At 38.3% G+C, this 24868-nt stretch overlaps 1 protein-coding gene across 9 annotated transcripts in view; it reads left to right on the top strand.

The window, feature by feature from the left end:
- KIZ (kizuna centrosomal protein) overlaps positions 1 to 24868 on the top strand; it is a 131234-nt gene that overhangs the window by 52877 nt on the left and 53489 nt on the right. The window lies entirely within an intron of this gene.

Raw genomic sequence — 24868 nt, 5'->3', positions numbered from 1 at the left:
TGGTATATGTTTTAATTTATAATTTCCTAATGGCATATGATGTTAAGCATGTTTTCATATACTTTATTTACTATTTGTATATCTTCTTTGAGGAAGTACCTGTTCAGTTCTTTTCCCCAGTTTTTAATTGGATTGATTTTTTTATTGAATTTAAAGAATTCTTTACATATTTTGGATACAAGTGCTTTATGAGGGAGATAATGTATTTTGTTCATACTTTCTCCCAGTCTGTGGCTTGTCTTTCCATTCTCTTAATAGTGCCTTTTTCAGTACAGAAGTTTTTTTGTCTTTGTTTTTTGTTTTCTTTCTTCTCTCTCCCAGAGTGGTGGATCCCAGCAATGAGTGCTGTCCCCTCCAGGACTGCAGGGCCTAGCTAGTTGGAGCCCCTGCCACCATCTTGAAGCCCCCAGAAGTTTTTTACTTTAACAAAGTTAAACTTACCAATTTTGTTCTTTCATTGTGCTTATGCTACTGTATCTAGAAACTCACCACAAAATCTGAGGTCACCTAGATTTTCTCCTTTGTTATCTTCTAGAAATATTATGGTTTTGCAGTTTACATTTAGATATGTGCTCCATTCTGAGTTAATTTTTGTAAAAGGCAAAATGTAAATTTCCAGATTCATTGTCTTTTTGCATGTGGATGTCTTATTTGTTCCAATACCATCTGTTGAAAAGATGATCCTTTTTCCATTAAAGAATTGAATAGTTTGGTGGGTCTATTTCTGGGCTTTATATTCTAAGCCATTTATTGTTTACCAGTACCACGCTGTATAGTAACTTTATAGTAAATCTTGAAGTCATGTAGTATCAGTCCTTTTACTTTGCTTTTCTTCAGTACTGTGTTGGCTCCATATAAACTATAGAATTAATCTGTCAGTATCCAGAAAGATAACTTGCTGGGCTTTTGATTGATATTGTATCGAATCCAGAGTTGGGATTCAAAGGGGCACCTGCCTGTCTCAGTCAGTAGAGCATTTAACTCCTGATCTCAGGGTCGAGAGTTTAAGCCCCATATTGGGTGTGGAGCCTACGAGAGAGAGAGGGGGGGGTGGGGAAGGAAGGAAGGAAGGGAGGGAGGAAGGAAGGAAGGAAGGAAGGAAGGAAGGAAGGAAGGAAGGAAGGAAGGAAGGAAGGAAGGAGAAAGAGAAAGAAAGAGAAAGAGAAAGAGAAAGAGAAAGAGAAAGAACGAGCAAGAGCTGGGAATTCAAGTTGGGAAAAACTGACATCTTAACAATGTTGAGACTTTCTATGCCTGAACATGGAATATCTCTTCATTTATTTTAGTTCTTTGATTTCTTCAATCAGTTTTGTAGTTTTCTTCTTGGAGTTCTTCTACATATATACTGTTAGATTTATTATTCTTAAGTACTTTTCTCCTTTTTTTTGGTGCTAACGTAAATATAGTGTGTTTTTATTTATTTTTTTATTTTTTTTTTTTTAAAGATTTTATTTTTTTTTTTTAAATTATGATAGTCACAGAGAGAGAGAGAGAGGTAGAGACACAGGCAGAGGGGGAAGCAGGCTCCATGCACCGGGAGCCTGACATGGGATTCGATCCCGGGTCTCCAGGATCGCGCCCTGGGCCAAAGACAGGCGCCAAACCGCTGCGCCACCCAGGGATCCCTATAGTGTGTTTTTAATTTCAAATTTAAATTGCTCATAAGAAAGCAATGGACTTAAAATAATTTTTTACATTCAATTTAATTAACTTATTCTGTATTATTAGTTTCAGAAGTAGAAGTCATTGATTCATCAGTTGCATACAACACCCAGTGCTCATTACTTCAAGTGCCCTTTTTAGTGTCCATCACCCAGTTAACCCCCACCCACTTCCCTCCAGCAACCCTTAGCTTGTTCTTATAGTTAGGAGTCTCTTATGGTTTGCTTCCCTCTGTTTTAATATTATTTTATTTTTCCTTCCCTTCCCCTAGAAGGAGTGAAATCATGGTATTTGTCTTTCTCTGACTGACTTATTTTGGTTAGCATAATACCTTCTAGTTCCATCCACATTGTCCACATAGTTCCATCCACATTCATATGTGCAAATGGCAAGATTTCATTCTTTTTGATGGCTCAGTAATAGTCATATATATATATGTAATAGTCATATATATAATGAATATATGTATATGAATATAATGAATGAATGAATATATATGTATTCATACACACACACGTGTGTGTGTGCGCGCGCGTGCATGTGTGTGTATAGTATCTCCCACATCTTCTTTATTCATTCATCTGTCAGTGAACATCTGGGTTCCTTGCATAATTTGGCTATTATGGACATGGCTACTATAGGCTTTGGGGTGCACTTTGAATCACTATGTTTGTATCCTTTGGATAAATACCTAATAGTGCAATTGCTGGGTCATAAGGTAGCTCTTTTTTTTAACTTTTTGAGGACCCTCCATACTGTTTTCCAGAGTGGCTGCCCCAGTTTGCATTCCCACCAACAGTGTAAGAGGGTTCCCCTTTCTCTGCATCCTTGCCAATATCTGTCATTTCCTGACTTATTAATTTTAGCCAATCTGACTGGTGTAAGGTGGTATCTGATTGTGGTTTTGATGTGTATTTCCCTGATACCGAGTGAAGTGGAGCATTTGTTCATGTGTCTATTGGCCATTTGCCATTTGTGTTCTTTGGAAAAATGTCTGTTCATGTCTTCTCATTTCTTGACTGGATTGTTTGTTTTTTTTTGGGTATTGAATTTGATAAGTTCTTTATAGATTTTGTATAAAACCCTTTACCTGATATTTGTAAATATCTTCTTCCTTTCCATATGTTGCCTTTTAGTTTTGTTTCCTTTGCTGAGAAAGTAGTTGACTTTTGCATATTAACCTTATATCCTGCAACATTGCTATAATTATTATTAGCTCCAGGAGTTTTTGTTGTGATTCTATGTTGGGATTTTCAACATAGATAAGAATGTCCTCTGTGAACAAAGACAGTTTTGTTTCTTTCTTCCCAATCTAAATGCCTTTTATTTTCTTTTTTCATTTGCTAGGATTTCTAGTACAACGTTGAATAGGAGTGGTGAGACGAGACATTCTGGCCTTGTTGCTGATCTTATGGGGGGAAAGCATTTAGTTCTTTGACATTAAATATAATGTTCGCCATAGGGTTTTTGTTCTTTATCTGCTGAAGAATATCTGTTCTTTATCAAGTTGAAGAAATTCACCTTTATTTTTGGTTTGCTGAGAGTTTTATCAATGAACAAGTGTTGACTCTTGTTATATGCTTTTTCTGTACCTAATGGTAGAATCATATGATTTTTCTTCTTTACCTTGAGATCTGATGGATTACATTCATTTATTTTCTTTTTTTTTTTTTTTAAGATTTTTATTTATTTACTCATGAGAGACAGAGAGAGAGGCAGAGACACAGGCAGAGGGAGAAGCAGGCTCCATGCAGGGAGCCTGACATGGGACTCGATCCTCGGTCTCCAGGATCACGCCCTGGACTGAAGGTGGCGCTAAACTGCTGAGCCACCGAGGCTGCCCACATTCATTGATTTTCAAACGTTAAATCAGCCTTCTGTGCTTGGAATAAAATCCAGCTGGTCATGCTGTGTAATTTTTTAATATATTCTTGGATTCAGTTTGCCAATTTTTTTGAGAATTTTTACATCTGTGTTCATGAGAGATACTGATTTGTAGTTTCCTTTCTTATAATATCTTTATCTAATTTTGGTGTAAGGGTAATGCTAGTTATGAAGTGTTCTTTTGGCTTCTATCCTCTGAAAGAGATTGTAGAGAATTGGTATAATTTCTTCTTTAAATGTTTGGTAGAATTTGCCAGTGAACCAATCTGGCCCTGGTACTTTCTGTTTTGAGAGATAATCAGTGATTAATTCAATTTCTTTAACATGTATAGTTCTATTCAGATTATCTCTTTCTCTTTATGTAAAACTTGGTAGATTGTGTCCTTCTAGGAATTCGTTCATCTGAGTTATCAAATTTGTATAGAATTATTTATACTATTCCTTTATTATGTCTTTAATATACATGGGATCGATAATGATGGTCTGTCATTCATTCATATGTGAATTTTCTTTTCTTTTCTTTTCTTTTCTTTTCTTTTCTTTTCTTTTCTTTTCTTTTTTTTCTTTTCTTTTCTTGGTTAGCCTTGTATTATTGGTTGAATGTGTGTGTTCCCCCCAAATTCATATTTGGAAGCTCCAGTGCTACAAGTGACTGTATTTGGAGATTGGCCTGTGAAAAGGTGATTTAGGTTAAAAGAGGTCACAGAAGAGAGGCTTTAATCCAGTAAGGATGGAGCCCTTACAAGAGGAAAAGACACCTGGCTAGAGGTTTATCCATTTTGTTGGCTTTTCTCTTTTCAAAGAAACCGTTTTTGTTTTGTTGATTTCCTCTATTGTTTTCCTGTTTTCAATTTCATTAGTTTCTTTTGTAAATTTTATTATTTCTTTTCTTCTGCTTACTTTGGAAAGTTTGCTCTTCTTTTTTTCTTGTTTTTTAAGGTGAAAGTTTAGATTATTGATTTTAGACTTTTCTTCTTTTCTAATATATATGTTCAGTGCTGTAAATTTCCCTGTAAGCCCTCCTCTTGGTACATCCCACAAATTTTGATAAGTTGTGCTTTCATTTTCACTTGGTCAAAATATAATTTACTTTCTCTTGAAACATCTTCTTTGGCCCATATGTTCTTCAGAAATGTGTATATTTAATGTCCAAATATTTTGAGACATCCTATGTTTCTATTATTGATCTTTGGTTCCATTCCATTCTGGTCTGAAAGTATACTTTCCATGAATTCTGTTCTTTTAACTTCTTTGGGGTTTGTTTTATGGAACAGAATATGGTTTGCCTTGGCAAATGTTCCATGTGAGCTTGAGAAGAATGTATATTTTGCGGTTGTTGGATGGCGTATCCTTTATACATCAATTAGATCAAGTTGACTATGGTGCTTTTCACTTCAGCTATATCCTTGCTGCTTGTTTTACATGCTGGATATGCCAGTTACTGACAGAGATGTGTTGAAGTGTCCACATGGTGGATTTGCCTGTTTCTCCTTGTAGTTCTATCATTTTTATATAGGTATTTTGGTGCCCTGTTGTTAGGTGCATACACATTAAGGATTTTTATGTGATATTCCTAGGAAATTTTTTTTTTATATTTACCCTATTTCATGTTCTCTGAGCTTCCTGGGTCTGTAGTTTGGTATCTGTCATTAACTTTGGAAAATTTTTAGCCATTATTATTTCAAATATTCCTTCTACTCCTTTATCTTCTTATTCTTCTGATATTCCCATTATTTGTATGTTATACCCTTTGTAATTATCTCACAGTGGAATTATAGAACATGATTATTCTTCCTTTTAATTATAGTTCCCTAACTGAAAATCATGTTCTATAATTCCATTTTAATTCAGCCAAAATATTTTGAATGCTTGTTAGGCCCAAAATTCTGTATCGTGCAGTGTGGAGTTGTAGCAATTTAAAATATGACCACAAATTCTTCAACACTCCTCTTGTCAAAAGATGGGGTCTCTGTGCACTTCCCTTGAATCTGAGTGAGCTTATAAACTACTTAACTAAATAGAGGATGGTGGAATTGATGCTTTCTGACTTTGAAAGTTAAGTTATAAAAGGCCATGCAGTTTCTGTCCTGTTTGCTAGACCTTGTTCTGGGAACCCTGAACCAATATGTTAGAAGTCTGACTATTCTGAGGCTGCTGTGCTGAAGAAATTATGTGTAGGTACTCTATAAACTGTGATCCCTGCTGGGCCAGTCCTTCCAGATATTTCCACCAAGGTGCCAAACAGGTAGTGAAGCCTTCTTGGACCCTCCTTACAAATGTATCCACCAGCAAAACATCACTAGCCATCCTCTCTCAATTAACACATGAAATAGAAGAATCACACAGCCAAGGCCTGCATGATTTCTTGATCCACAGAATCATCACATATGATAAAATGGTGGCTGTTTTAAGCTACTAAGTTTTGGGGTAGTTTGTTCAGTCTATAGATAACTAATAAAGGACTTTGTTCATTTTACCTTAAATATTTACCTTGTGCCTGCTTTGTGCCAGATACTAGTTTGCTCATATGGTACTTGTGATCATGCAGGTAAAGGGGAGGAAGATACAATAAACTTACAATCTATGTAAAAAGTATTGTGAGAAAGAATAAGCAGGTTATGTTTATTAAAAAAAAGGCATAAATGCAATTTATATAGGATAATCAGGGAGAGTCTTTCTGGTAAGATGCTATTTGAATAGTGATCGAAAGTAAGTGAATGAGTAAGCCACATTAAGTTGTACTCATACCTTCTCTATCACTTAACCTGCTTTATTCCTTGTCACCTTAATTTTCATCCTGGTATATTTGTTTATCAATTTATATTTCCTTTTTCCCCTTCAATATCTGGGAGATGTATGAGAAATATCTTGAGGAAGAGCATACCAGGTAACAGGAATGAAAAGTAAAAAGGACCTCAAGTGGGAGCATACTTCAAGTGGGAGCATACTTGATGTTTCTAGGAAAGGCACAAAATCCCATGCAGCTGGACCAGAAGAGGTGGGAGGAAGGCAGGACAAGGAGTGAAAAACGTATCAACAGGCCAAATTATGAAGGGTCTTATGAGCTATAGGAAGAACTTTGGATTGTGCTTTAAGGGAGATGAAGAATCATGCTGACTATTTAATGGAAAGTGAACTATTAGGGGAAGGATGGGAATAGGGAGATGTTTGGAGAATATTATAGCGATCCAGGGAGAGATGGTAGTGCTTTGACTGGGGTAATAGCTGTGAGAAGTAGTCAAATTTTGGAGATATATGTGTGTGTGTGTGTGTGTGTGTGTGGTGTGTGTTAAAAAAGAAAAAACACATGTAAGATGAGTTTTACCCTAACATTTCTTAAGACTTTATTTTTATAGAATAATTTTAGGTTCACAACAAAAGTGAGAGGTAGATGCAAAGATTTCTCATATATCTTCTGCCACCACATATAGCTGTCTCATTATCAACATCTTGTACCAGAGTGGTATGTTTGTTACAATTGATAGACCTTCACTGATTGATTATGATCACCCAAAATCCATAGTTTCCATTATTAGTTCACTCTTGGTATTGCACATTCTGTGAATTTGGATAATGCATGATGACATGTGTCTATCATTATAGCATCATAAAGAGGATTTCCACTGCACTAAAAATTCTCCATGCTCCTCCAATTCATACTCCTACCCCTGCTCCCTGGTTAGTAACTGCTGATCCTTTCACAGTCTCGATAGTCTTACCTTTTCTAGAATGTCATATTCTTGGAATCATACAGCTTGTAGCCTTTTCAGATTGGCTTCTTTTACTGGGTGGGAAATAGGCCTTTAAGGTTCCTCCATGTCCTTTCTGTGGCTTCATAGCTCATTTTTTTAAAGTGATAAATAATATTCATTACCTGGATATATACTATAGTTTTATATCCATTCTCCTATTGAAGGACATCTTTGTGGCTTCAATGTTTTGGAAATTATGAATAAAACTGATATAGACATCCACATGTAGATTTTTATGTGAATATAGTTTTCAACTCTGGGTATATACTAAGGAGTACAGTTGCTAGACTATATACTAAGACTATGTTTAGCTTTGTAAGAAGCCGCCAAACTGTCTTGCATAGTGGCTTTTGTATTCCCGCTGGCAGTGAATAAGAATTCTTGTTGCTTAAGAGCCTTGTTAGCATTTATTAGTTTTTCTTTTTTGTTTTAGCTATTTCAATAGATCCATAATGATGTATCATGTTGTTTTAATTTGCAGTTCCCTAGTGATATTGAGCATCTTTTCATACATTTACTTATTATATGTGCATCTTCTTTGGTGAGGTGTTTGTTCAGATCTTTTGCCCATTTTTAATTGAGTTGTTCATTTTCTCATTGTCCATTTTTAAGAGCTCTTTGTATATTTTGGATTTAAGTCCTTTATCAGATGTGTCTTTTGTGAATATTTTCTCCAAATCTGTGCTTGTCTTCTCATTCTCTTGATATTACCTTTCTGCAGAGCATAAGTTTTTGCTTATGATGAGATCTAGCTTATCAATTATTTCTTTCATGGATCATGACTTCGGTGTTGTATCCAAAAGGTCATAGCCATAACCCAAGATCATCTAGGTTTTCTCCTATGTTCTCTTTCAGAAGTTTTATTATTTTGTGTTTTATATTTAGGACTGGGATCCATTTTGAGCTAATTTTTATGAAGGATATAAGGTATGTTTCTAGATTCATTTTATTTATTTTTTGCTTATGGATGTTGTTTTAGCACCATTTGTTGAAAAGTTAACATATTTTTAAGTGTACCATACAGTATTGTTGACTGTACACACAATGTTGTATAACATATCTCTAGAACTTTTCCATCTTGAAGAACTGAAACTTTATGCTCATTGAACAGCAAGCCCCACTGACCTCTCCCCCAGCCCCTGAAGCCACCATTCTACTTTCTGCTTCTGAATTTGACTACCTTAGATATCTTATATAAGTGGATTCTTATATATATCTTATATAAGAAATCTGATAGGATTTCTTTCTTTTAATGACTGAATAATATTCCATTCTGTATGCATACTAGATTTTCTTCATGCACTCACCTGTCTAGGACGCTTAGTTTTTTTCTACCTCTTGGCTATTGCGAATAATGCTGCAATAAACATGGGAATGATGATCTCTCTCTGAGATCCTGATTTCAGTTCTTTTGGATAAATACCCAGAAGTGAGATTGCTGGATCATAATGTTCTATTTTTAGTTTTTTTAAGGAACTTCCATACTGTTTTCCATAGTTGCAGCAACATTTTATACTCCTATCAAAAGTGTACAAGGACCTAGTTTCTCTATGTCCTCACCAACACTTATTATTTTCTGTTTGTTCCCCATCCCCAACAAATAATGGACATTCTAACAAGCACTGAAGTGATATCTCATTGTGCTTGATTTGCAATTCCCTAATAATAAGTGATGTTGAACATCCTTTCATATATCTCTTGGTTATTTGCATGTCTTCTTTTGAGAAATATCTATTCAGATTTTTTGCCCATTTTTTAAGGGGGTTGTTTGTTTTTTGCAGTTGAGTTGTAGGAGTTCCTTATATAGTTTTGAATATTAATCCCTTATCATATATGTTTTGCAGATATTTTCTCCCATTCCATAGGATACTTTTTCACTCAGTTGGCTGTTTCCTTTGCCATGTAAAAACTTTTTAGTTTTACATATTCCTGCTTGTCTGTTTTTGTTTTTGGTGTCATACCCAAGAAATAATTGCTAAGACGAATGTTAGGAAGCTGTTATATGTTTACTTCTGGGAGCTTTACAGTTTCAGGTGTTATGTTTACATTTCAATATATTTTGAATTGACTTTTGTGTGTGGTATAAGATAAGGGTCCAATTTCATCCTTGCTTGTGGATGTCCAGTTATCCCATCACCATTTGTTGAAACTATCTTTTCCCCATTGTATATTCTTGACCAAAGATGAATTGACTCCATCTGTGTGGATTTGTTTCTGGGCTCTTTGTTCTATTCCATTTGGTTATATGTCTGTGTTTCTGCCGGTACCATACAATTTTGATTACTGTAGCTTTGTAATATGCTTTGAAATCAGGAAGTGAGAGTCCTCTGGCTTTTTTCTTTTTCCTCTGTATATTTTGGCTAGTCAGTGTCCTTTGTAGTTCCGTATGAATTAGGATTGTTTTTTCTATCTCTGTAAAAAAATGCCTTAGGATTTTGATAAGGGTTGTATTGAATCTATAGATCATTTTGGGTAGTATTAACAATATTAAGTCTTCCAACCCATGAGCATGAGATGTCTTTCCATTTATTTGTGTTTTCTTTAATTTCTTTCAATAGTGTTTTGTAGTTTTCAGTGCATGGGTCTTTTGCCTCTTTGGTTATGTTTATTTCTAAGTATTTTATCTTTTTGATTTCTGTTGTCAGTGGGGTCTATTTAATTTCCTTTTTGAGTTATGTGTTATATAAAAAGTGAGATTGATTTTTATATGTTGTTTTTGTATTCTGCAACTTTACTGAGTCATCAGAGTATAAATGCATTTTTAAATCATATACCCCGAAACCATTAAGGAGTGATTATAATTAGGAAAACAGCCCAAGCTTGACTCCATATTCGAGATCAGGAAGATCAGAAGGAACCATCAAAGGAGTCTAAGATAGGCTGCATGAAGAAGGAGAATTGAGAAGTTGTGCTGTAGATGCCAAGTGGAGTGTTTCAAGTCGGATTTAGAAAGATTGAGTAACCTTCCCCGTCACAAAGCTAGTTAGAGATACAGCTAGTATCCATACTGATAGATGCCAGAATTCATGCTCTTAATTTCTGTACTGTCACCCACATTGCAATCATAATGCCTATGGTATCATCAACTCTGTGCCAGGCAGCATTAGAACAGCTTTGTAATAACCCATTTATTCCTGTTATCATCACCATTTTACAGAGAAGGAAACAAACAGAGGTTGTGTTCAGTCACACTGCAGCTCAGTGAACTTTGAACTCAGCTGCCTACTTCCATAGTCTGCAGTCCTAACTGGTACCCTGGACTGTTTCCCAGTAATCCTCTCCTGCTTAAATAACTGGAGTGTCATCAAGGATAATATTTCATAAGGTTGAATAAAAAAGTTCAGGGAGCAAATTATTTTTTTAAAGATTTTATTTATTTATTCATGAGAGAGAGAGAGAGAGAGGCAGAGACACCGGCAGAGAGAGACGCAGGCTCCATGCGGGGAGCCCAACGTAGGACCCGATCCCGAGACTCCAGGATCGTGCCCTGGACCAAAGGCAGGCGCCAAACCGCTGAGCCACACAGGGATCCCCTCAGGGAGCAAATTAAATTCTTTAATTAGAAAAAGAAAACTAAGCTATGGCAATTTGACCTTTTACTCTGTCCATACTGATTTTTGTGCCTTCCAGTCTCAAATAAGCTAATGAAATGCTGTGCCCTTCTTCATACTTGAACAAAGTACTTGCAGAGTTGCTGTGTTCTTCCCCACCCCACCTCCCCTCCCCCTGCCCCAGAGCAGGACTGAAAGCAAAATGTAATGCTCTATTTTAGGTTAAGTAACATGAAAGCTTTAGTTTCTCAAGGTCGCAAAGATGTGATCACATAGATTGAATATCATCCAATGATATTAATTTAGCCCCTCTTCAAAGTTAGACACAGGAAGGAAGTTCTTGTATCAGAGAAAGATTTGCTACTGGAAATCACATTGTCAGGAATCAGATGTTATAACTGTTCCTTTAGAATTTACCCTCAATTCACTTTAAGAGGAGCTGGAAACATATTGCTTCAGATGTAATGATGCCTTCAGATACCTTTTCTCACTTTTTTTTTTTCTTCACTACTGTCATTTGTTTTTCTTGGGCATGATCTCTCACCCTCAGTGCAGGTGGCCCCCTGAGCTATTTCTTGCCACCCCCACAGATTCTGGCCTTTGTTCCCAAAGTAAGGTTGTGCTTTACACTTCTGGAAAAATAACCCGGTGCCAGCAGGTGGGGCCATCGGTGTATCTTCTTCATGTTATACTTGACACATCATTCCCCAGTTTTGCCTTTTCTTCTTCAGTTTTGCAAAAGGTAAATTTCTCTTGTTACAGCTAACTTATTTTTATCTGAAATATCTGAGACTTTCCTTATCTCTACTTTGGTTAAAACTTAAAAAGTCCAGAATCAGGTTTCCAAGATGGCAGTAGTTCTGAGACATGATTATTAGCAAAATAGACAGTAATCACAATCATTGTTACCTGGTGTCTGTGCAAGAGATTTAAAAAACAAGCAAACAAACAAACAAACAACAACAAAAAAAAACCCCACAACTCCGTTGACCATTTTGCACCTGATTCCTCAGCTTTTGCAAGCCATCCCACCCTAGCTGCTGGCCTGGGTCAGAAGAGGTGAGTGACCTGTAGCAAAGACAGGCTTGGGGAATACTGAGAAGCCCTTGTGAAGGTTACAGCCTGAAGGACTTCTTTAAACATTTTTTGCAAGACAGGTCTACCAGTGAATATTCCATCAATTTTTGTTTGATTACTTATTCCATTTCTTAAATGCTCACGTATATATTTATGTTTTCATTCATCTCAAGTCAATTTGCAAATGTATACTATACTAGAAATAGATCCATTTTCTAAGTTCTCAAATGTGTGGGTCTATTTTATATTTTAGAATTTCTACCATGTCAATAATTATGCTCCTTTTCTCATTCATAAGTTTATGTCTGCCCTATTTTTTTTTAAATCAGTCAACCCTGCATGAGATGTCTATTTTATTAATTTCTTCAAATCAGATTTGATCCCACCTATTGCTTTTTAAAAATCTTATTAATTTCTATTATTATCTTCATTATTCCTTTATTTCTTTCCTTGGAATTTATTATGTGGTTCTTTTTCTAAGGCATTAAGCTTCCGCCTAAGTACTGCTTGATTTGTACCCCACTGGTTTTGACAAGTAACACTATCAATGTCATTCAGTTTTAAATATTTTAATGTAATTATCTAAATGTTTCTAAATAAGTATTAAACTTTCTTCTTTAACATAGGCATTATTGAGAAGTGATTTTTTTTTTTAAGTTCTTAAACATTGGCGGAAAGAGGCATTATCTTTTTATTTTAGAGATCCAGTTTTATCACAGTCTTGGCAGAGAATGTGCTCTGAACAGCATCTGCTCTTTGGCCTTTGTTGATTGGCCATAGTAATGGTCAGTTTTTATAAACACTCCTGTGTGCTTGTAAAGAATGTCTATCCAATTTTTTGTGAGGTGTAGAGTTCTGTATGTTTCCGTTAGCTCAAACTTATTAATTACATAGTTCTAATCTGTGTATTCACTAATTTTTGATCTATGAGTTACTGACCTTTAAAAATCTACTGTTAACCTATTTTTACATTCTTCCTGGATAATATAAGTACCTTAAACACTGTACCCCCTTTACTCCCTGTGTGTCTATTTTCTTTTGTTTCTTTTGGTTTTTAATAACTGTCTTATTTTTCTCAAATCTCTAGTAATTTTTGAATAGCTATTATATGGGAGCATTTTCAGAGTGATTTCAGACCTAGGAAGTTCTCTGAAGAAGATTTACCTATGCTTCTGGCAGGTGTCTGGAGCAGAAGCAATCTTGGATTCTTTCATCCAGGTATGAGGATTTTGATGGCTTGGAACCAGACTTTGGTCCCCTTGATTACCAAACTATTCTGTTTCACCCTTATCTGCAAAAAGTAGCCCTTTAAGGTTCCAGTTCAAAGTGTGGATGACTTATTAGGGTTCCCTTCTTTAGTAGACCTGAACATCAGTTTTTATTCTCCCAACTCTGTGAAGTTGTCTGAGCTCTGCTTAGCTTCTCAGGCTCTCAGCCCCCTCTTCTGGAATTGACACATGCTCTTCAAAGAAAAGTGGCCCCACATATTAGGTTCATTTCTTTGAATTTCCTTTTTCTATATTTTGATCTTGTAATTCTTCATTACCTCTCTAATGCTATCAAGGAGATTTTTCAAATATGTTTTTGTTCTTAGTGCAAGGCTTCACGTTCATTACCTAGGATGCCATTAGGAGAAGCTGAAGTCCTTGTCATATGCACTTTTAAAAATAAATTTTAGGGATCCCTGGGTGGCGCAGTGGTTTAGCGCCTGCCTTTGGCCCAGGGCGCGATCCTGGAGACCCAGGATCGAATCCCACGTCGGGTTCTATCAAGAAGTGGTATCAGCACTGGAAGCTTGCCCTGTGTGCCCTCTCCCTTCTCCCTCATCATCACTTTCACTGACTGCTGCTTCCTTTCTGAAGACCAAGGAAACCAGATATCACTGGGCCCCTTTTGGTTTTTTTCTTTTTAAGATATTTATTTATTTGACAGTGAGAGAGAAAAAACACAAGTGGGGGAGTGGGAAAGACAAGGGGAGAAGCAGGCCCCTCACTGAGTAGGGAGCTCGATGCAGAGCTCGATCTGAACTGAAGGCGGACACTTAACCCAACTGAGCCACCCAGGCACCCCATCATTGGGTCCCTTTTAATTATAAAATGCATAGTTTTGGTCAAGGCCTTCCTAATTTGGGTTGCCTTTTCCCTTTTAAATCTGTTACTTGGAAGGTTTTCTTCCCTTCCATTTTATCTTTCTTCCCTGTATGAGTCCTCTCAAGTCTTCTAACAATTTGTCTTTTTAGAATGCACACAATACTTTCTTGTTTTCCTGTATGCGGTTACTAGAGAGGCTTCTAAATTCATGACTGTCTTTTGACATGTAGAATATGCTATTTCAGAATGTTGTTCTGTTTTATACCCATTTACAAAAAAATCATCCAGAATATGAACCTGTTTCTTTACTTTTATTTCTCCTGTCAGGCAAATGCTCTCTCTAGTCCCCTTTCTTTAACTACGGATGATCACAAGAAATAAATCAGGAATGCACTTATTTGGTTTAGAGTTTTCTCTTGCTCTCTGCCTGCTGTAGACATGTTTGAAATCACAGAAGGCATGGCAGAGCCATGACCTCTTGTGGTTATCATCTTAGATCTCCTTTTGGCTGGTATTACAATTGACTAACTGAACTTGACTTCTAGTTCTCACCACTGTATCAGATTAGTGTTCTTCAGCTCTAGCACCTCATACAGTGGCTGCCACATGTTGGCATTTGATACTTAATTAGTTAAAGGCAATGTGACATGGTGGTTCTAGAAGTCAAGATGCAGGGACATCATGAGATGAAACAAATGGCCAACTTGTTTTTCTTTTTTTTTTTATTAATTAATTAATTAATTTTTTGTTTTGTTTTGTTTTTGTTTTCTTAAGTTAGAAACGAACTTGTCTTCTGTCTTTCTTACTTCTGATTATTGGCAATTTGATAAATTCATTTCCTAGCATCAAAGAGTCAGAATCATGACAAAGGGGACATTTCATTTTACTTAACATTTTTCATTGAAAAGTGTTGGATAAAAAAAAAAAAGTGTTGGATATGATGCACTCACTGTAAGTATAGTTTGTACTTAACATCAGTATATAAGGTCACTGCAGAGCCCCAGAATTCTGGGAGTTCAACAAGGAAATCATCATCAAAATAGGTACGACCAGAAGTTTTTCTAAAAAATGGGATACTTTCCAGAAAAAAGATATGGGTATACCTCATTTTATTGTGCTTCACTTTATTGCACTTCTGCATTTTTTACAAATTGAAAGATTAAGACTTCAGTGGGAAGTACCTGCAGATGTGGTAGAAACAGCAAGAGAACTAGAATTAGAAGTGGGGCCTGGAGATGGGGCTGACTTGCTGCCATCTCATGAGAAAACTTGAACGGATGAGAAGTTGCTTCTTATAGATGAGCAAGAGTAGTTTCTTGAGATGGAATCTGCCCCTGGTGAAGATGCTGTGAAGGTTGCTGAAATGACAACAGAGGATTTAGAATAGTACATAAACTTAGTTGATAAAGCAGTGACAGGCTTGAGAAGATTGACTCCAGATATGAGATAGGTTCTCCTGTGGGTGAAATGCTATCAAACAGCATTGCCTACTACAGAGAAATTTTTCATGAAAGGAGAGTCAATTAACACATCAAACTTCATTGTTTTATTTTAAGAAATTGCCACAGCCACCCCAGCCTTCAGCAGCCACCACCCCAGTCAGTCAGCAGCCATCAACATAAAGGTGAGACCGTCCGCCAGCATTAAAGATTATGATTCACTGAAAGCTCCAATGTTGGTTAGCAGTTTTTAGCCATATTTTTTAATTAAGTTATTTACATTGCCTTTTTAGACATAATGCTATTGCACACTTAATAGACTACAGTATAGTATAAAGATAACTTTTATATGTACTGGAAAATGAGAATATTCATTTGACTCACTTTATCCTGTTATTTGCTTTATTGCAATAGTCCCTTTGTTATGATGGCCCAGTACCGAACCCACAATATCTCTGAGGTTTGCCTGTAATCACGGCTGAAAAGTTATCATAAAGGAAAATCATAGACTAATCAGCTGTGGGAATCTCTCTGAAGCAAGCACATGTGAGCAGCTAGAACAGGGTCAGCCTCCAGCCCAGGAAGAGAAAGGCTCAAGGCAGAACCGGGTAGTTTGATTTCCAGTACAGATGTGGGGAGAGGCAATGAGTCCAGGGGACAACAACTTGGGAGGTGTCCCTTGGAGTGGGACAGTGGTGTTTTATCACACTTCACTTGGCCTACCTGAAATCCTTTTATTTTGTTAGAGTGTGGCTTAAGGTTGTTCTACGAATTTGATATGCTAATATTTATAATAATAGTGATAATTTCTATTACGTTTGAGCGCCATGCCAGCCACTCTATAGACATTATGTCATTCATGACAGCAGTCCTATGCAGTAGACGTGCCATTACCTGCATTTTACTGATAAGGGGACCCAGAATCTCTGCAGGGACTGCGTTCCACGAGACGCCTTCTCCTACACTCTGGAAGGGCAGGTGAGCCAGGCTGGCTTTCTACTTTTATGGCTCCAGAGCTCCCTCTTCTGTGGTTCTCCCATAATGTTTCTAAGTGTGGCTTCTTACTTTCTTGGATCTCTTGCCTCTTTCCCCTATTCCACTTTAAGTGGAAAGATTCCTTCTTTCTTATTGTCTCAGTTCAGCTCAATTTAGGACTCGCTTCCAGCATTTTCTTCTCAGGGCTGAACTCCGCTGAGAGGGCACTTAGACTAGTAAGGTCCTAGAGTCACAGGGCCTGCACTGCTGCTGCTGATCCTGCCCCCACGGCAGCCTTTGTGTTCTCATCCTTGAAATGGACCTGCAGACCCCCTTTCAGATGGGCTGCTGTCCTTCCAGTGAGAGAACCACCTGCTGATGTGGAGGTTCTCATGTTCTAGGGAACATCTTGTGTCCCTTCACTGTCCCCCCACTTGCTTCTGCACAGTCGCAGATGTCATGGTTTGGATTGCTATCAGGAGTTAGTCACACTCCCTCATATTTTGTCATCTAATGGTTTGCTCTCCTAATTATTCTCTTTCATTTTATAAGGGAATTCTGAAAAGTTTTTTTAAAAGACCATGCTGTACTATTTTCTTTTTACCATTTGATATTTCAGTAAATTACAACAAATGGAGTGGTAAGATACCATGCCGCAGCTCTCTGGTAGCCAAACAAAAGATGGAGGCTGGGGGGGAAGAGGAGAGAAGGGAAGGAGAGAAGGGGAGGAGAGAAAGACAGATGAGGGAGGCTAGTGAGAGAATGTAGCAGACCTACACCTGTTCCAGGGAGGGAACAACAGTCAGGCCAAATCCTGCTAGGAATGTAGCAAAACTAGACCTCAGAGACCGAGGTCCTTTCCATTTCCTTGCTCTGTTACCCCCAGTGCTAGCCTCATCCTAAGGTCAGGAGCAAGATGGCTGCAGCAGTGCTATTATGGACTGAATTGTGTCCCCTCAAAAGTCATGCCAAAGCCCTCACCCCCAATTTGATGATATTTAGAGACAGGATCTTTAGGAGGTGTTAGAGTTAGATGGAGTCATGAGGGTAGGGTCCTCATGATGGGAGTAGTGCCCTTATAAGAAGTGACATGAGAGAACTTCCTTTCTGTCTCTACCATGCGAGGACACAGTAGGAAGGCTTCTCTACAAGCCACGAAGAGGATCCTCACCAGGAACCAAGTCAAACAATATCTTGATCTTGGACTTCCTACCCTCCAGAGTTGTGAAAAACAAGTTATTTAAGCCACCTAGTCTGTGGTATTTTGTTGTAGAAGCCCAAGCTGATGAATACAAACAGCGAAGAACCTCATCTCAACACCACAAAGATAGATAGCAAAGATAGAAAGACATTCACTCTTCTTGAGTCTCTTTATTAGGAGCAAGGAAACCCTTCAGTAAATAGACTTCCTCTAACATCTCATTGACTAAAATTCATTGTATGCCCATTCCTAAACCAGTCATTAGTAAGGATTATTATAATGATCTGAGATGGGAGGAAACCTTTACTGTAAGGGGCCAGATAATAAATATTTCAGGCTTTGCTTCTCCTCTTCCCTTCTCCTTTCCCTCACCCTCCCTCTTTTTAAATCTTAGCTCAAGGGTTGTACAAAAGCAGGCTGTGGCTGGATTCCGTCACCCTTGGCTTAGACTAATTGTGATTTACTTCTGAATGAGGGTTACTTGAAGGGGAGGTTGATTCCTGAACAAAATTGTCTTTCTGTAAAAGGAAAGAAGGGATCTGGACATTGAATAGGCAACCACAGTGTTGCTACACTTGGTAAAAATAAGTTTGTGGATGCAGGAAATAGGCAAAGGAGCTGTGTCCAAGAGACAGAACTCAAATTTTTTATAATGAGTATTTTGTAATTAGTAAAATAATTAAGCTGAAGACAAGCCCCAAAATTATCTTTTGGAAAACTTCTAAAATTAGATTGTGTGAAGTTACACAATTCTATGAGTACATTAGTAAAAGCCATTAGTAAATACTTTAAATATTTGAGTTTTATGGTATGTGAATTATATCACAGTGAAGCTGGTTTTTTCAAAATCTTCCAAATTCCAGAACAAAGACATGTCTTGCAGCTCTGTGGTGTTTGCCCTGTGGAGGCGAGGGCACGTTTGGTTGTATGGCTGGTTTTAGAGCTTTCACTGGTGGCCTTAGAAATCTTCCTATAGTGGGGATGCTTTTGATGACCACTTTTTGGACATATGTATTAAATATCCTTCATGCTATAGAAAATATTTTATATTTTATAATCAAATGCTTAGCATGCTTGTAATAAAGATAAAACTGATGCAGGGGTGCATGGGTGGTGCAGTTGGTTAAGCAACCGACCCTTGGTTTCGGCTCAGATCTTGATCTCAGGGTCCTGAGATGGAGCCCTGCACTCAGCACAGACTACTTGAGCACAGACTACTTGGGATTCTTTCCCTCTTCCTCTCTCTTCCCCTCTGCCCTTCACCCCAAATAGAATCTTTAAAAAAATAAAACTGATGCAGAAGCAAGAAATTACTGAATATTTTTGTCCTTGCCTCTTTTAAACTTTATTTACTCTTTGTGTCCATTAGGACTCTTTCTGTTGTATTTACCTATGTTAAACTCTTAAGTTAAAGAGAACTCTGCTGCTGTACAGCAAGAAGTCCAGTGGTAGATGGTCTGCAGGCTGGTTTCACCAGGGCACAGATGATGCCACTCCTCTCCTTTTCTTGGTTCAGTTTCTCCTGGATTGGCTCAGTTCTCAGGCCCAGCATCCTGGTGGCCTTTGTCTTGACATGCTGAGCAGTCTTTCATTGGCTCTGATCTCGTCATTGGCCCTTCCCCCCTCCACAGTCACTGTAACAAGAAGAGAGCACCACTGGCTTGCACCTGGACCCCATGCTTCACCCTGAGCCCCATCCAAGTGGGTGGGCTAGGATGGGGGAGTGGTTGTTCATTAGAGCAAAATGGCAGTGTTACAGGCAGGCTGTTGGGTGGCAAATCTTCACACTTTCCTTCTCTCCATCCCTGACTTCACTTCTGCATTTGGTTGCCTATTTTATTCCTCCTCCTTCAGTGTCTTATGGCTCATCTTTCCTTTTATTCTCTTTAACTTATATTTTTTATAGGCTTCTGGAAAAACAAAATGCATTTTAAGGTAGGATTTAAAAAAGAATATTGAGCCTGATAGCTGAGTGGGACAGCTTCCCTTCAGTGATGGCTTTTGTTAAGGAATGTATGCGGACAAGACAAGTAGATGAGACAAGGAAAAAAACCAAAAAGTTAAGCAAAAAGTGAGACTTTGATAAGTTTGCTTGTACTCTTATACTTGATCTCACCATTTTGAGCCCTAGTTGGGAAACTGACACTATTGCCTTAACCCTACAGGAGAGATGCAAGGAGCAGTTCTGAATCCTCTTGTCTTTTGTGGCTTTCAACTAGTTGTCAAACATTTTTTTTTTTTAATTTTCCTTTTTCAGTGTAAATTTATTTTAATTTGCTTGTCCTTTTGATGGACAGGGTCTGTGTTTGAGTCTGCTGCTTAAAACAATTCTGTTTGGTTTTTTTATTGCAGTGACTCTCAGATATATTTCAGTAGAATTATTCTGCAGTTGAATAAAATGATCTTTTCCAAGTTGGTAGGAGAATGAATCTTTGTAATTTTGGGAACTTCCTCAAAATCATTTCACTAAAACTTTGGTACCAGCTACTGCCTGCCTGCTTGAAGATAAAATGCAGGCATGTGAGTAGCTGATGAATAATAATGAACCATGTGGGAACAGCTGATCTTGTTAGCTTTGACAGATTGTATTTTTAATCATGGGTCTATGTGCTCATGGTTTGATTTTGATATCACATACACATATATTCATACATGTATATGAATACATAACGTATATGATGAAATGAAATACATCTGTATTTCATGCTGTTTTGCAAAAAAAAAAAAGTTCTGTGAATTCTGGTGTTCTATCACCTTAAACACTGGAAAGCACTACTTTCCAGGGCAATTGAATCCCTGAAAGAATTTCCGGGATGGAATCATGTGACTGATGATCCTTACTGATCAACTGTGTTAATGTATTAAAAGGACATGCTCTGGACACAGTGGGTTTGGAACATTATTACATCTGTAATCATAAGCACGTTTGGAATTGATTCCTACTGTTTTTGAAAAGTGCACTTAGCAGGAATCAGGGATGTGCTTGCCTGACCGCCCTGAACTCTGACACAGAGGAGACAGGCCTTTTCACCTGGTTGCCAGGCTCTACCCAGGAAGGCCAGCTCGCTTTCCCTGTTTTCTTGCATGCATCCTGCCTCTCCTCCACTGTTAACCCATTTATTCATTCATAAGGATGAGTCAGCATCTTCCACATTCTTGTTTCTCACTTCCTCTTTTGGTCTTTGGCTTCCTCTGAGCAGCTTCTTGTGAATGCACATTTGACTAGTAAATTGATTCAGCTTCTTCATTGTGCTACAGTAGTGACCCTGTGAAGGGCCAGCAGCACGCCAGCACAATCTTTTCAGGACTCCTCCATTTAACTTTCACCATCCTTGCACAGTAGAAGTGTTAATCACAGTAGAAGTGTTAATAGCCAAGGCCTTAGTGGATCTTTGGCAGGTGCCCTCCCTGGGGAGCTGCCACTCCCATGTCAGTCATTGTGGAGGTGGGCCCAGAACTTGGAGTCAGAATCCAGAGACGGAACTGGCCTGCTTGTCTGAGCTCCCCCTCAGTAGGGGTGACTGCACAGGACCCCATTCCTATTCGTCACTTACTGGCCTCCAAGGAGACTTAACTATGCCACGGAGGTGGAATATTAATTTATTACAGGGTTTGAACCTGGCAAGAGCCCTCCATAAGCCCATTTAACCACCCCATGGTGCCCTCTGATTTCCCTTCTCCCTGGATCCCCTTACATGCTATAACCCTTGCCGGCCCAATCTAAGGCTCCTTACCTCCCTTCTTATACACAGATGCACACACATGTACCAAGACAGGCAGACATGTAACAGCTCAGCAAAAGTCTGCTGCTTGGTTTTATGGTCCTCTATCAGTCACTAAGCCCCAATGAAGATGGTTCTGCCCTGACAATATCAGATGCCCTTTTACCAAAAAGCACCCCTTCGAGTTTAATTATAGAACTGATTATGATGATGCCTAATAAGCAAAAGTTTATTGTGTTCATAGTATTTTTCAAACTTTTCCAAAATGCAGGGCCTGATTGTATTCCACTTTTTTCTTTTCTTTTTTTTTTAATTTTTTATTATTTTTTTTATTTATGATAGTCACACAGAGAGAGAGAGAGAGAGAGGCAGAGACATAGGCAGAGGGAGAAGCAGGCTCCATGCACTGGGAGCCTGACGTGGGATTCGATCCCGGTCTCCAGGATCGCGCCCTGGGCCAAAGGCAGGCGCTAAACCGCTGCGCCACCCAGGGATCCCTTATTCCACTTTTTTCTAAAGATTTTTTTTTTTTTTTTTATTTATTTATTTATTTATTTATTTAAGAGCGAGCACACAAGAAAGCACAAGTGGGAAAAGCAGCAGAGGGAGGGAGAAGCAGGCTCCCCACTAAGCAGGGAACCTGATGTGGGGCTTGATCCCAGGACCCTGGGATCATGACATGAGCCAAAGACAGACATTAACCGACCGAGCCACCCAGGTACCCCGTGTATTCCATTTTTGAAAAGGCATAAAGTTAAAAAAAAAGAAAAAGAAAAAAAGAAAAGGCATAAAGTTGCATGATAATAAGATTTACCCTCCATGATCTTTTCTGCAGCAGATATTCAAAGCCAGGTAGCTTTAGGGAACCAGTTCCATAAATCCACTGTGTGGGCTCAGGACCCAAATGACAGCATCCTTCTGGTAACATGTCATTGGTGATTTAAAAGAAACCTTGGGAGCAAGAGTAAATGTTGCGAGTCTGGTAAGGATTTTTATCAACCAGAGTGTTAAGTTTGGGATCCATAGATTAGCAAGGAGAAAATGGACTGGAACACTTATGCATTTCACAGAGGATATCTGCAGGCATAAGTACTGATTCTGGGCTATTTAAAACTCCTCCTAAGTTCAGGCTGCTTATCTCTCTTTAAGGGCAGAGAAAACACCCATTACAAATTCTCTCAGGCTGTCCAGTGCCTCATTAAGGAACTTGGGGCGGGGCGGGGGGTGGGGAGGTGGCATGAGAGAGGGAGTAGTTCTGCGAATTAAAGTGGAATAGAATGATGAGGTCTGTTTTGAGGCCAAAGTGGGGGAAAAGGCAAGGGTTTTGCTTGTGCGCCTCTGCTACAATACAGAGGACCTTAACACAGACAGACGGTACCCTACAAAGTGTAGCCCATAATTCAAGCTGTCAGCTTAATCACACTGTTTCCAGGTAAAGAGAAGGAGCCCTTGTTTCCTGGGTAAAGAGAAGGAGCGTTGTTTGCTGACCCCTGGTCCTCAGCCTGCAGCGGACTGCCCCACTCTGTTGGCCTTTGTGTCACTGTCCCCTCCTTCCCTCCTTTTTGGCATTGTGCTCCCTTCAAGTGGCCCCCTGGAAGGGACCACCCAGGGGGCTGTACAATGCTCCCCACCCCCACCCCCACCCCGAGGTAGCCACCAAAACATAGGTTTTGTAAGACAGCCCGTTAAAAGAAAAATACTGTTTAACTATGTATGTGTTTGTCCTTTCTACAACTGTTTTGTGTGGCCAACAAAACCCCGTATACAGACTTCACTGTGGCCGCACATACAGCTGTTCAAGCCATCAGGTGTCAGGCTTGAGATAGTTGCTTCCAGTTTATTTTCCCAGGGTACTAATTCTTGATGCAGTTTATATTTACACATTTGGATTTATGGTCAGGATATTTGATATCAAAGCAAACAAATTGCACTGGCTTTATGAAACTCTTATCTGTAGTCTTTGGAGTTGGTGGCTTGGCATTGCTCTTGGATGAAATTTGTCTGTAATGCTACTTAACAAAAGCTAGCAGCCGGGAATTCGGTTCTCAATAGCCATTTACACCTCTGTAAAAGGATTAGCTCTGGCCAATTGTTACACTGTTTAAATCTTAATTTGCATCTTTATGGAGGTAGAGATTCTAGAGACCTCGCTGGTTCTCTGTTGTATTTGTATACCTATGGGTGGGAGGTCACTGGAGGTTTTCTCTTATTGGTGAAGGTGCTAAATTGCTTCAGGGTGACCAGTAAGCTACACAAATTGAATTAGCGTCCAGGGTTGGGTTTTGACTGACAACAGTCGGCTTTGATTCGTTAGTTATATTTTGTAGCAGTTGTGGTCTGAGTGTTTGGTACATGAATGCACACTCTGTTAGTTCTGTTCAAACTTAAGAATCCTTAAGGTCCTTAGGATTTGAAACGTTCGTTGTAATCAGCAAATGCCCATGGGAATAAAGTGTAAAAAAATCCAAACCCTAACTGGATAAAACGATGTTTATAAAAAGTAATCTTTTCTATCCAGACCATGTGTTCTTAGCTTAAAGATCAAAGCCTTGTTGCCTTTAGGAAGGAAGGTGGGTCAGACCAGTGAGGAGGAAGAAGCTGAGATTCCCTGGCCAGTGCGCTGGGAATTGGAAACAAAAGCCGGTTGAGTTGCCTCTTTCCCACCTTTCTGTGTATGGGTTATTCCTAAATGACATGCTCCTAACCTTTGGACCACCTCTTCGAATGATGCCTTTTCATTGTTGCTCATTTTGAAATACAGATCTTCCCCTAAAATTTAGTTCTGGAAGTGACCCGCTTGGGTGCTTTATGATCCTTTAGTTGCATTAAAAACACGGTACACATATATCATAAAACTTTTTTATTTTTTATTTTATTTTTTAAAACTTTTTAAAAGTAACGTTAGATTAATAAATGTTGCAAGCCAACTCATTGCCATTTACAGTCAGTGATTACCATACTTTTTTGTGTGTGTGTGATTACCATACTTGAGACTATTGTTCCCTACCTGAAATAAAACCTGAAAGTTGAGCCTGTAGTACTGCAGCTGCAACACTTAAATTCTGTCCCCAAAAAAGCTAGCACCCACAGGAATGGGACTTTCTATATCCCTCAGACAGGATTTAAAAAAAGTTTTTTGTTTAGGTTTTTGTTTTGCCAAAAAGTAATTCTCAGTTTGCAATCCTGAAAGAAAAACCACAGCACCTTTTCTCTTTTCCTCATTTTTTTCAGAAAAACTGTATATTAATTTGAGTGTTCCCATTCACCTGGAATAGGGTTGTTTTCTTTCAAATCATTTCCAAAATTCTACATGACTAAAAAATGAAAGTGAAGCTAAGAAGCAATTACTTTAAATTTGGCCCGCTCAAATTCTATGTATCGTATGCTATAACCCTGTTGGGTAAAATTAAATACACTTCTTTAAAGTTCCATCTGTGTTTCTATTTTATTTTTTTTTAATTTTTTATTTATTTATGATAGTCACAGAGAGAGAGAGAGGCACAGAGACACAGGCA

This window comes from Canis lupus, chromosome 26 (genome assembly GCF_048164855.1).
Source record: "Canis lupus baileyi chromosome 26, mCanLup2.hap1, whole genome shotgun sequence".
NCBI classification, from domain to species: domain Eukaryota; kingdom Metazoa; phylum Chordata; class Mammalia; order Carnivora; family Canidae; genus Canis; species Canis lupus.
Note: the sequence above shows the minus strand (reverse complement) of the source record. Positions and strands in the feature narration are given on the sequence as shown.